The 11,570-nt window shown below is 44.1% G+C and overlaps 1 long non-coding RNA gene across 1 annotated transcript; it reads right to left on the bottom strand.

Annotated features, from left to right (window-relative positions):
• Positions 1-5,452: 5,452 nt before the first annotated feature.
• On the bottom strand, positions 5,453-9,417 carry LOC113583433. The gene is made up of 3 exons (XR_003411288.2): positions 9,347-9,417; positions 5,744-5,864; positions 5,453-5,538 (listed from the first exon to the last, which is right to left on the bottom strand). It is a non-coding gene; the product is annotated as an uncharacterized LOC113583433 (long non-coding RNA).
• Between the last annotated feature and the right edge of the window lie 2,153 nt (positions 9,418-11,570).

The raw sequence follows: 11,570 nt of genomic DNA, 5'->3' as shown, positions 1-11,570 counted from the left end.
CAAACCGGAAGTGTCTTCACTGATGCAAAAGTCAAGTGCCCAGTAAACAATGCTGAAGTATTTACTATCCCTTTAAAAGGCAGGAGATGTGATATATTGAAGGCTGGGTGCATAGTAATATGAATGAGGGTTGAGTGGGAGTTTACTCTGATCAAAATAGTTCTAAGCAGAGTGATCAGCTGCTGTCTAGCCTATGAAGAAAGGAGCTCTCAGTGTCTCCAAATGTTACTCTCTAAACCTCAGGCAAACTAGTTAGTGCTAACAAGTGATATTATTTTATAGGTTGCTTTTTTTTGGGGGGGGGGGGAGGCATACTTCACTTGCTCTCAGCACTAATGTGACTAGATTTATATCTTCACTCATTTGAAGGCACCAATTAGCTTGTCAGTCTCTCTGAAAGCCCTGGCAACAACCCTCTGAGTGCACGCTGTAATCATTCCCCCAAGCAGCTGAGGGTGGGAACATATACATACACAGACACACGGGATTATATGGTCATAGCATAACACTTGCATAGCCAACACACACATGCATAGGTATCTCTGAAAAATCATTTTTAAATTGTACTCCTCCCTTATCTGTCTTTACTGAGTTTTCTATGGATCAACGGGACATACAATGTGTTTTATTTCTTTTCTTTTTTTTTTTCTCTGGTTTGGGTGATTCGCAGTTTGAATTGTCCAATTCCAAACAGCGATGCACCCTCTCTGTTCTAGTTGTGGATGTAAATTGCATGGAAACGTGAGAGAGCTGTGTGTGTAGGTTGCTGTCACGGACTGGCGGGCTGCTGTCATGGCTGCAGTGTGTGTGGCTGAACATGTGTGCGTTTCTGAAGAGGAGCTAAACCTCGAATGCCCGTATCAGGCTGGTTGCTCTTGGCTCATGGGCCTCAGGCACAGGTTCCCCCGCCCCCGGCTGCCTGCAATCATCGTGCCGCCCGCCAAACAGTTGTCTAACTCAGGTGGGGGGGGGGGGGGGGGGGTGAGGTGTTGGTGCTCCATCATGATCAGCCTCAATCACGATCATGTGTGTGGTACTGGCCTCCACCACAGAGCAGGGGCTGCTTCCTCTGTGTGTGCTTGCGTGTTCTCCGTGTGTGTGTGCATGTTGGATTCTGGCTGTGGACTACAGAAGTAGGTCTGTGTGCTTTTACTCTGTTAATGTGTCACACGCAGTAAAAGTCAGAGCATCTCTGTCCTTGGCATGAGAAATGGGCATACACTGGCATGGGTGTATTCCAGCTCTAGAAATAAATGGCCTATATGATCTCATATGTTTTATTAATATACATGCTGCACTTACAATGAATCTAGTGATATATTTACTTTGCATAGGGTAAAGATTAAATAAATTCTCTTTTATCATTTCAGATGTCTATCATAATAAACTGGGTTCTGACAGTGTTGTGGAATATATTTGAAAGATGCACCCCTGTATTTTGGACATGCTGAATTAACTGCCACGTGTTACAGGAACCACAAGCTCTGTTAATTATTCTATAGATGATAAACGATATAACATGATTATCGAGGCGCTGTATGTGTATTTTAATGGTGTAAAATTGCCATCTGCTGGATATCTGTGGAATTGCAATCTGTCATTACCCTAAGGCCAAAGAGTCACTCGCTAGCCGATGGACTGGAATTAGGCAATGAGGTTGACTGCCTTCTACTCATTTTATTTTATTTGTATTTTATTTTTCATGCATTTCGTGCATTTAACAATACATTTCCTGCCTGCTCGACACCTGTGGCTGAGGGTAGCCCGATCGGGTTAAACCGACTACAAAGTACATTGGCGCCCGCAGTCTTGTTCTCGCTTCGCCTGTGGAGTGCTAGACGGACGAAGGTCCCGCTCGAGGACTGCTCGTGTGCGCTAGCCGGGAAAAGCCCCAGTCAGTCTGTCCTCGCACTGCACTGACTACACACATCGGTTGCCACTACATCGCCCGCCTGCTTGTGGGATCCCAGACAGCAAATGCGCGCTGTGCCGGATTAGGGACAAATTTAGCACAGCATCTGGTACGGATCCGCGGAACAGATCTGCCCCAGTGTCTTCCTGCACAACGGCCCAATACAAAAACTGAACCTTATAGATCTGCACCAAAATAGGTCATAACCAATCCATATTAGCAAAGGTCATCAATACATCTGGCCCAGAGTTGTCAGAGCTGCAAATGTTATCTTCACATCTGGTCCAAATCTAGTCCTGACCCAATTTAGAAGAGTTTCAATTTCAGGTCAACACAAGCATCAGCACAGATCCGGATCCAGCCCTTATATGCCAGATTTGACCAGGATGCTGCCAAAAGTCCATTGCAAGCCCATGTCCTACATAATTAATCACAATGATTAAAAAAATAATAATTTTCATCGCTGCTGTGGTCATTAGAAGAGCGGCATGTTAAATGTTAGCATCGTTTACGGCCACCTCCCTGGTCTGAGGCCAGTTTAAACCGTCTAATGATGTGTCATCACTAGTTGCTTGGGACGCAGCTGGGTCCTTGTGTCCCACTGCACCTCTGCAGGAGACGGCACAAAGAGCATTTACAGAGAAGCATAATAATCCTAAAAATACAGCAGTTATTAAAGCATAGCAACCATCTCTACGGGGTATACCTATTTTATAGGCGTCCAAATAGTGTGGCAAAAACCTATATATGCCATTCTTAGATTGCCTTATCATGGCAAAATAACTGCAATAACAATGTTGACAGATTCTCTTTTTTAAATAGAAGATTTATACAAGATGAATTTGCAAGGCAAGTATATGCAAGGCTTTACTTACTATAGTGCAACATTGTAAATATAGTAATTATGCTGAAATGTATTAAACCAGTCCTTTCTTTTGCTATAACCAATGCAGCCTGGCACTTTTATCCAACCTGTACCTGGCTGCCATTGCACTGAACGTCTTTCTGTTATTGATGCCTTTCTGATTGATATTTTTAGCCATACTGTATGAAAACATGTGCGCAAGGATAGTCCATGTAATGTGCTTTAAATCAAACCCACCAAGAGAATGGATACAGAATACAAGAAGATGTATCACACATAAAAGTAAGGGTGTTATCACAGTGATCAGAGGTTCAAGTCTCAGTGAAAGTGAGTCTGTTACTAAAGGAGTGCTCTTACTGTCTAGTCATAACAGCACACATACAAATAATCAATTATTCCTAGAATTTAAAAAGACAGCATTAATTAATTGTGTACATAATTATCACATCATTCTTTTTAGAGGCATTTGCCCAGTCACATAACCATTTTTCAAAGTTGTCAACCTCGTCCATAGTTGACAGAGGGAAGGTGATTTCACTGGGCATCTCAGCTGTCCTGTCTGACTTACCACCCATATGTGATGACAGTATGTTGACCATGGTGCCTATCTGTGTGATCTGATGTGTCACTGCCTCAAGCATTGTATGTAGTTTTACAGATTAAAAAAAAATAATGAAGAAAATGAATCAGAGGTATGATAATAACATAAAGTAAAAATAGTTTCACCATAATAGAGAAAGGGTAACCAGAACAGACAATAATAAGTAACACTGCACTTACATGTACAAGGAAAAGGCTTTCTCCCTGATGCCATTCTGACGATCAGTACAAAGATTTCAGAAGCAGAGTTGAAAGTTTGCCCTGTAGCAGACATCGAGGAAACTAAAGCTAAAGCAGAGGTAAAGGAGGTTGGCTCTAGGAAAATGAAACAGGGGCTGGTCCAGTTGAAGTGGTAAAAGAAGTTGAACCTAGTGGAGTGGTGTAGGAGGCTGGACCTGGTGGAGTGGTGTAGGAGGCTGGACCTGGTGGAGTGGTGTAGGAGGCTGGACCTGGTGGAGAGGTGTAGGAAGCTGGACCTGGTGGAGTGGTGTAGGAGGCTGGACCTGGTGGAGAGGTGTAGGAAGCTGGACCTGGTGGAGTGGTGTAGGAGGCTGGACCTGGTGGAGAGGTGTAGGAGGCTGGACCTGGTGGAGAGGTGTAGGAGGCTGGACCTGGTGGAGAGGTGTAGGAAGCTGGACCTGGTGGAGAGGTGTAGGAAGCTGGACCTGGTGGAGTGGTGTAGGAGGCTGGACCTGGTGGAGAGGTGTAGGAGGCTGGACCTGGTGGAGAGGTGTAGGAAGCTGGACCTGGTGGAGTGGTGTAGGAGGCTGGACCTGGTGGAGTGGTGTAGGAGGCTGGACCTGGTGGAGAGGTGTAGGAGGCTGGACCTGGTGGAGTGGTGTAGGAGGCTGGACCTGGTGGAGAGGTGTAGGAGGCTGGACCTGGTGGAGTGGTGTAGGAGGCTGGACCTGGTGGAGAGGTGTAGGAGGCTGGACCTGGTGGAGAGGTGTAGGAGGCTGGACCTGGTGGAGTGGTGTAGGAGGCTGGACCTGGTGGAGAGGTGTAGGAGGCTGGACCTGGTGGAGAGGTGTAGGAGGCTGGACCTGGTGGAGAGGTGTAGGAAGCTGGACCTGGTGGAGTGGTGTAGGAGGCTGGACCTGGTGGAGAGGTGTAGGAGGCTGGACCTGGTGGAGAGGTGTAGGAGGCTGGACCTGGTGGAGAGGTGTAGGAGGCTGGACCTGGTGGAGAGGTGTAGGAGGCTGGACCTGGTGGAGAGGTGTAGGAAGCTGGACCTGGTGGAGAGGTGTAGGAAGCTGGACCTGGTGGAGTGGTGTAGGAGGCTGGACCTGGTGGAGAGGTGTAGGAGGCTGGACCTGGTGGAGAGGTGTAGGAGGCTGGACCTGGTGGAGTGGTGTAGGAGGCTGGACCTGGTGGAGTGGTGTAGGAGGCTGGACCTGGTGGAGAGGTGTAGGAGGCTGGACCTGGTGGAGTGGTGTAGGAGGCTGGACCTGGTGGAGAGGTGTAGGAGGCTGGACCTGGTGGAGAGGTGTAGGAGGCTGGACCTGGTGGAGAGGTGTAGGAGGCTGGACCTGGTGGAGAGGTGTAGGACTTTGTCCTTGATGAAGAGGGGTAGGTGTTTGGGCTGGGTGGAGCAGTGTAGAAGGTTGCTCCTGGTGGAGTGCTGTAGAAGGTGGATACCGACAAAGAAAAACGCTGAGATTGGATCAGTGGAGATGCAAAGGAGAAAGCCTAATTTATAGGCACTGAATATGGTGGCACAGGTGGAGGCTCAGGGCTGAATAATAATAGGTTTTAAAAAAGAGTCAGAACAGGAGTTTTCTCAGGAAAATATTTTATAGTGTCTTTGGATGTTTTAAACTCAGAGAAGTGTTCTCCAGTCCTGGATTTATGCAATTTACAGTCATCCTGCTCTAAAATACTTAATTTAGCTAATCTACTAATAATTGGCTTTGAGCTTTTTAATTAATTGAGTTGATTGAAGAGTTTACAATCAGGGAGGGCACTTAAAGAAGCAGCACAGAGGAATGTGTGGATCAGGATTGCAAAACATGTTTTTTTTTTGTTTATGATAGAATAAGATAGATCAATTGAACAGAAAGCACAGCCTTACCAGCATGGTGGAGAACTCTGTTTTGATTTTACCTTGCTCCTCAACATGGATTCATCCCCACTGTCCATATATGTATCACTGTAGAAGTGACTGTTAAAAAAAACACAAGCAATATGTCTTTGGCACACATTCATCACAGCATAACCACTGAGCAAAATTTTGTATAATGCAACAATGTCTTAAGAATAAAAGATAAATAAAACTACATTAACCTTTACATGCTAAAAATAAAAGCATATGAGCTAAAGATTAAACCTTGTGAAATGGCAGAAAATAAAGAAGAAAATGGACTTACATGGGCTTAGGCATTGTTTTGCTATGCATATTCAATGCTTCCAAGTTGTCATTTGAATCCAGCTCAGATATTTTGCATGTAGGTGACTTTTTAAGCCCTTGTCTTGCTGATAAATAGTTAACTGTGACAAATGTTAAATCACAAATAAGAATTAAAATGAAATCAAGGGTAGGTTGTTTGTTTGTTTGTTTTTAAATTGATGTTAGCAGTATCTACATTAATACAGTAACAAAAGGCTCGCTATTCAGACTATGTTAGTAGTCTGAAGCCATGTTTAGCCTCTTTGCTTCATTTGGTAATGAATTAAAATTACATTCATGAGCCTTCTTTGTATGGGAAAGACAATGAATATTTATTTTATTTTATTTCAGAAATAAGTAGGACAAAACACCATCCCACCATCCTTGAACTGCACAACATGAAGCACTCTGGGAGGAAATGCAACAGGCTATTGTTGGCACTTACATTCAGTTAAATGCACATATATCAAAATCTATTTTTTTAAACTGACATTGGTTTTGCATAATGAGGACACAGTTGGCTTACAATTGGCCTCCGCCTGTGAATCATTAAAACATTTTCAGATAAAAGCCCTACTCTGGCATCATCGTGTATGTAGAGGAGAACAATGGTAAAGTGCTCGCACAAGAATTGAGTCAATGAATACTTCTGGCCAAGCCCCAGAGTTGATGTTAATTGGTATGGTGATGAGTAGATCATGTGTCCAATACCAGAGGACTTGGCACTGAACAAGCAACAAGTTCAGACTGATCAGAGGTTCTGGATGTTGCATATGGGCCAGCCCAGCAATTAAATGATAGAAAAGGCATTACCAAATGTATCTGTTTTGTGCCAGCTACAAGATTACTGAGTTCAGTAACAATAATAGGAAACGATATGGCATATAAATTTGAGAATATATATTTTTGGAACTTTTAGTAAGTGATTGCCAAATTTTGTTAAAAGATTTGTGTTTAACCTGTTCAAACCATCAGCAATAATCATAAACACTAAATGCAAATTTTCATGCAGAATCTTTGGTGGAATTTCTTTTAGTGTCACTGGTGTTTCAATGTGTAACTGGTATTACTGTGTTTTTTCAGTCACATTAAATGAAAAGTATTTTTTAATGTCATATTTTTTATTTCATATGAATTATTTTTGTTTCATTCAAAAGTTGGATTTTAAGGATATTATAATTAATTCTCTGCAACTAGCATTCAAATACTTTTAAAAAGAAGAAGAAATGTCACACTACCACACTTTTCACAAAACCATATTAAAATTAAAGAAAAATAAACCATCTCCTATTTTTGACATTATTATTGTCCAAAAGTGCCTAACAGAGTGACAAATAAAATTTATGAAAAATGGCAAGAGGCTCACCAATGTTGTAATATAAGTTTTAATGTTGAAAAATGAAATAGATTTTACAAGAAGTTGCTATTTCAAATGTGCAGGTGTGCAGTCTCTCTTTCCTGAGACCAATATGGGGCGAGCTGGTCCTAATGGACCACCACAGCCAGTTCCCCACCCGGACCTGATATACCACCTCACCCAGGCGCTCCCTCAAGAAACAGATGCTCTCCTACAGTGTCCCTTCCTAGGCCCGGGTTGTACAGCCACACTTGCATGCCTGGTGAGAGTGTCTGTCCCTACAGCATGAATCATAGGCTCATTTTTGGCTCCGTAGCTGAGCAGTGAGTGTCTGATTGAAGTGCTCCTTTAAGCCATCACTCTGCAGATGGAGCGATGTAGTCTGAGTCTTCCAGACACCAAGCTGGTTGCAGACCTCAGCTATGAATCCTAATTTGTAATTGGTCACTTGGTCACTGTGGAGCTCTCCTGGCACCCCAAACCTGCATAAAAACCTCTTCACTAGCTGCTCCACCATCATGGCCATGCTCTGGTCTACCATGTAAGGCTCCAGCACACTGTCGTATTCCTGCCATCATACATCCAGCACATATGTCGTATAGCTGTATTCCTGCAGCACTGTGATCCACTTTGTGAACTGACCCTCAGGTTCTCTGAACTGCATGAGCCAAATCAGTGATGCATGACATGATCAGCACATCATGAAGGGGACATCACAGAGGTAAGGATGTCAGTGGTGTAACCCTACCACGATAGCCAACAGCTCCCTCCCCGACATGTAGTAGTTGCATTTTGATATACTCATGTGCCGGCTGTAGTGTGCAATGACCCTTTCAATTCTGTCCTGTATTTTTGAAAGCACATCACTAGTGTCTGTGTCCACAACACCACTTGCCCTGGGTAATGCTCGCCCCCATGTCTCACACAGCTGAACAAAGAGAGCAACAAATGCTCAACCTCCTCATCACACTTGAATGCAGGCTCCTTCACGTGAACTAATGTGAAGGTGCAGCTATATTGGCAAACCCGTGCACAAATGGCAGTAGTACAAAATCAAATCCACAGCTCACCGACATTCCACAGAGCTTGACACCGTTGCTCCCCATCCACCAATGCTGGGTCTGTTTCCACTGCGGCTCAGCAAACAATGTGTCCAGGGAACGCACTGCTAGAGGAGGTTGCACTTTTTAATATGCAGACAGAGGTTTGCAGAATTAATAGCCTGGAAAACCTGCTCCAGGCTCACGAGTGTACCATTGAAGCTGGGCACATCAATCAACACATTGTCTAGGTAGACAATGCCTCCAGTCCTTGGGGATGCCGGTGAGTACTCACTACATCAGATGCTTGAACTTAGCTTGTGCATCACAAAGCCCAAAAGCCATTACCATGAACTGCCACAGCCTAGCATGATGCTGCCTTCTCTTTGCTATCCAGAGCGATTGCCACTTGCCAACATCCACTCTGCAGGTACAGTGTGCTGAATCCCATGGAGCCAGTCAGCTGATCCAAAGTGTCATCAATGCATGGGAGTGGGTATGAGTCAGACTTTGTAACAATGTTAAGCTTCCCGTAGTCCGCACAGAAGCAGGAGCTGTTATACTTTTTCTTCACCGAGACCACCGGCACTTCGGAGGGGCTTTCTGATGGCTCGATGACTCCTGCTGCCACCATCTTTCTCACTTTCTTTCTCACCACTGCTGTTCTTCATGCTTCCCAATTTCTCCATTGTTGAGGCTGACAAGGGTGCTGCTCATGTGCACTGCCCAGAGCCCTCGGGGATCTGCCAGGCCAACACTGGTGCTGCATGTTCAGCTTCTCCAGTTGAGAAAAGTCAAAGTGCCTCTGACCTGACAGCGCACCCCAGCCCCGGAGATCCACCAACAGGCTCAGGAGGAGTTGAACAAGCAGTGTCAGCTACCCCCATGGAAAATGAAGGCCACACCACCAGGGAGCAAGGGACACTTGCTTCACTTGCCTTCTCTCTAAGTGCAACATTTATTTTTTGAGGTCGAGCATGGCCCCAGCTGCCTCGAGGAATTTGAAACTGAGTAAGCATGTATCCTGTATAGGTGCAATCCAGAATTAATGCACTTGGCTATGACCCTTTACCATGGATGAAAGCTACTTCCTCCCTCACATGTCAACTCTGCTGCCAGTAGCACCGACGAGCCTGTGTCAATAAGGACAGAGAGCTGCACTTGTTCACAGCTGCAGCCGACCTACCTGGCTGTGGTGTCAATGCTGAGGGTTGTTCTTTCTGGAGGCTGCCCATTTCCTGCTGGTTACGGTTTGCAGGAATGACTGGTGCGGCGTCACTCATTAAGCACTGCAAGCACGCTTGGAACCACAAGCACTCACAGTGCTTTCCCCTGCAGTGCCAAATACAGCTGCATCGTTTGACGGCTGCTGTCCAGCTGCAGTGGGGACAGACAGCTGTGAGGAGTCGGGTTCCCAGGCGCCTTCGCTGTTGAAGCATAGAAAGCAGATGTATGCCTTCTCTCTCCTCAGGTGCCAGCCAGGTTCTGGTGCTAAGACCGCCAGACACGTAGCTTTCAGCATGCTGGACCTGTCTGGCAGGCTGCAGCGTATCGCTTCACTTGTCTTCTCTCTGCTTGATACCACCTTCCTCCATGCATTCATTGATGCGTGGTTCAATTTCTTCTAGATCAGTGACAGCAGCATCATTTTTTATACTAATGTAGCATCAGCATGAAAGAACAACCAGAGTATGCCATTTCTGCTCAGAGAATAGCTCTTTTATTCAATTAAGTAGTCTTAAGGAGGTACTAATATGCAAGGCGTATTACAGCAATGAAGCAGTTTGTGAATCATTACGAAAGAAGGTTCATCCTGTGTTGAGTTACTCACACAACCGGTGCTTAGACAGGCACTCTGATAATCATAATTACAGCAGTTATATACAGCCAGCCAGTTCAGACCTGTTAAGGCGTAGCAAATTACCTGTGAGATGGACTGTGTAGGTGGACAACGCTACGCTGGTCAGTACAATCAGACACAGGGTGAAGATTGATCTGTATTCATAATCCTCAGGTGAGCTACCCTCCACTAACTGTGTAGCAGCCAGAAATCCTATAAAATAAATGCAACCAAAAAACTACTTAACCATCTAATATTTAGCAATGCTAAAGCCCACAATAATGGTAAAGTATCTGGGAAAATGTGTTACTAACAATTGATGGAGAAAGGGAGGTTTTTTTATTTTAGTCATTTTTGCATTTAATCCATTTACAAAGTAGCACTAGTGGATAAAGGATAATAATAACTAGCATAATTATTTATAATGACTATGCTTATGAAGCTGTGATGACTGAGCATGGGGAAACAGCAGCTGCTTACATGGTTCTTTCCTGTTTATGTCCACCAAGCAAAGCCTATTTGAGAATCAGAGTAGGCAGGGAGGAAAGAGTGAGTCATTTATTGAGGTTCAAGGCAGAGTCAAGGGTTGTCAAAGTCATAGACATTTTTATAAATGTACATTTGTTCTTTAACTCCTTGGACAAAACTCCACATTGCTCATAATTACACATTATGTATGCATAATTTAAAATCACAAATTGAGTTATTAATATTTACATTGCTTATAAAAAAGCCTAAATATAATCAAAATAGAGTCTTTAGTCCATCTGTTGCGGTGCAAAATTAGAATCCAGTCTGTTATCAGTAGTCAGTTCCTGACCACAAAGTTGCTGTTGGCTGGACATTTGTAAACCCAACGGTGATAGTGACACAGCTACACACCCACAACCATGCCCCTACCAAGTCGGTATCAGCACTGTGCTTCAGCACGCAAAATAATACCTCATATGTAGAACTCTGTGCAGAGGGTGGCTCACAAATTGTGTATGCTACACGAGAATGTCTGTACTTGTATAAAATGCATCTATAAGACAAATGCACCTAATAAAGGCTATGTTCACATTACCAAGCTGAAGTGCCTCATCTTTTTTTTTGTCTTAATGGCTACATTTACATTATAAGCCTCATTGTTCAATTCCTATTTTTTTGCTCAGATCTGGATAGTTCACATTCATAATACCAACTGAGATATATAGGTCTGTAATGTGAAAGCATCCATTTTACAAAACAGCACACATACGCACAGAGGTATGATTGTGCACAAGTCACCTGCATCACCACCAACAAAAAATCCACAACTTGCGGTATTAAAACAGCAAACAGTTTTTATTCGTCATGTATAGAATTCTGTAATACCACTTTAGATCAGTGCACATGCGTCTTGCGTAAGGCATATATGCATGTTGCCTTTTCCTACTGATGGATGGATCTCTCTTTTCATAAACAGGCCGACTACACTTTTAGTTCTTGGTTGAAATTTAGAAGCTGCAGTCGCTGCCCGTGGATCCCTGCACATATTCGGGGGAATCGACTGTGCCTTAATTGGGTTCAGATCACTGATGCAGTTGCA

The sequence above is a fragment of the Electrophorus electricus genome, chromosome 7, assembly GCF_013358815.1.
Source record: "Electrophorus electricus isolate fEleEle1 chromosome 7, fEleEle1.pri, whole genome shotgun sequence".
In the NCBI taxonomy this organism is placed as follows: domain Eukaryota; kingdom Metazoa; phylum Chordata; class Actinopteri; order Gymnotiformes; family Gymnotidae; genus Electrophorus; species Electrophorus electricus.
This window is presented reverse-complemented; position numbering and strand designations above follow the sequence as displayed.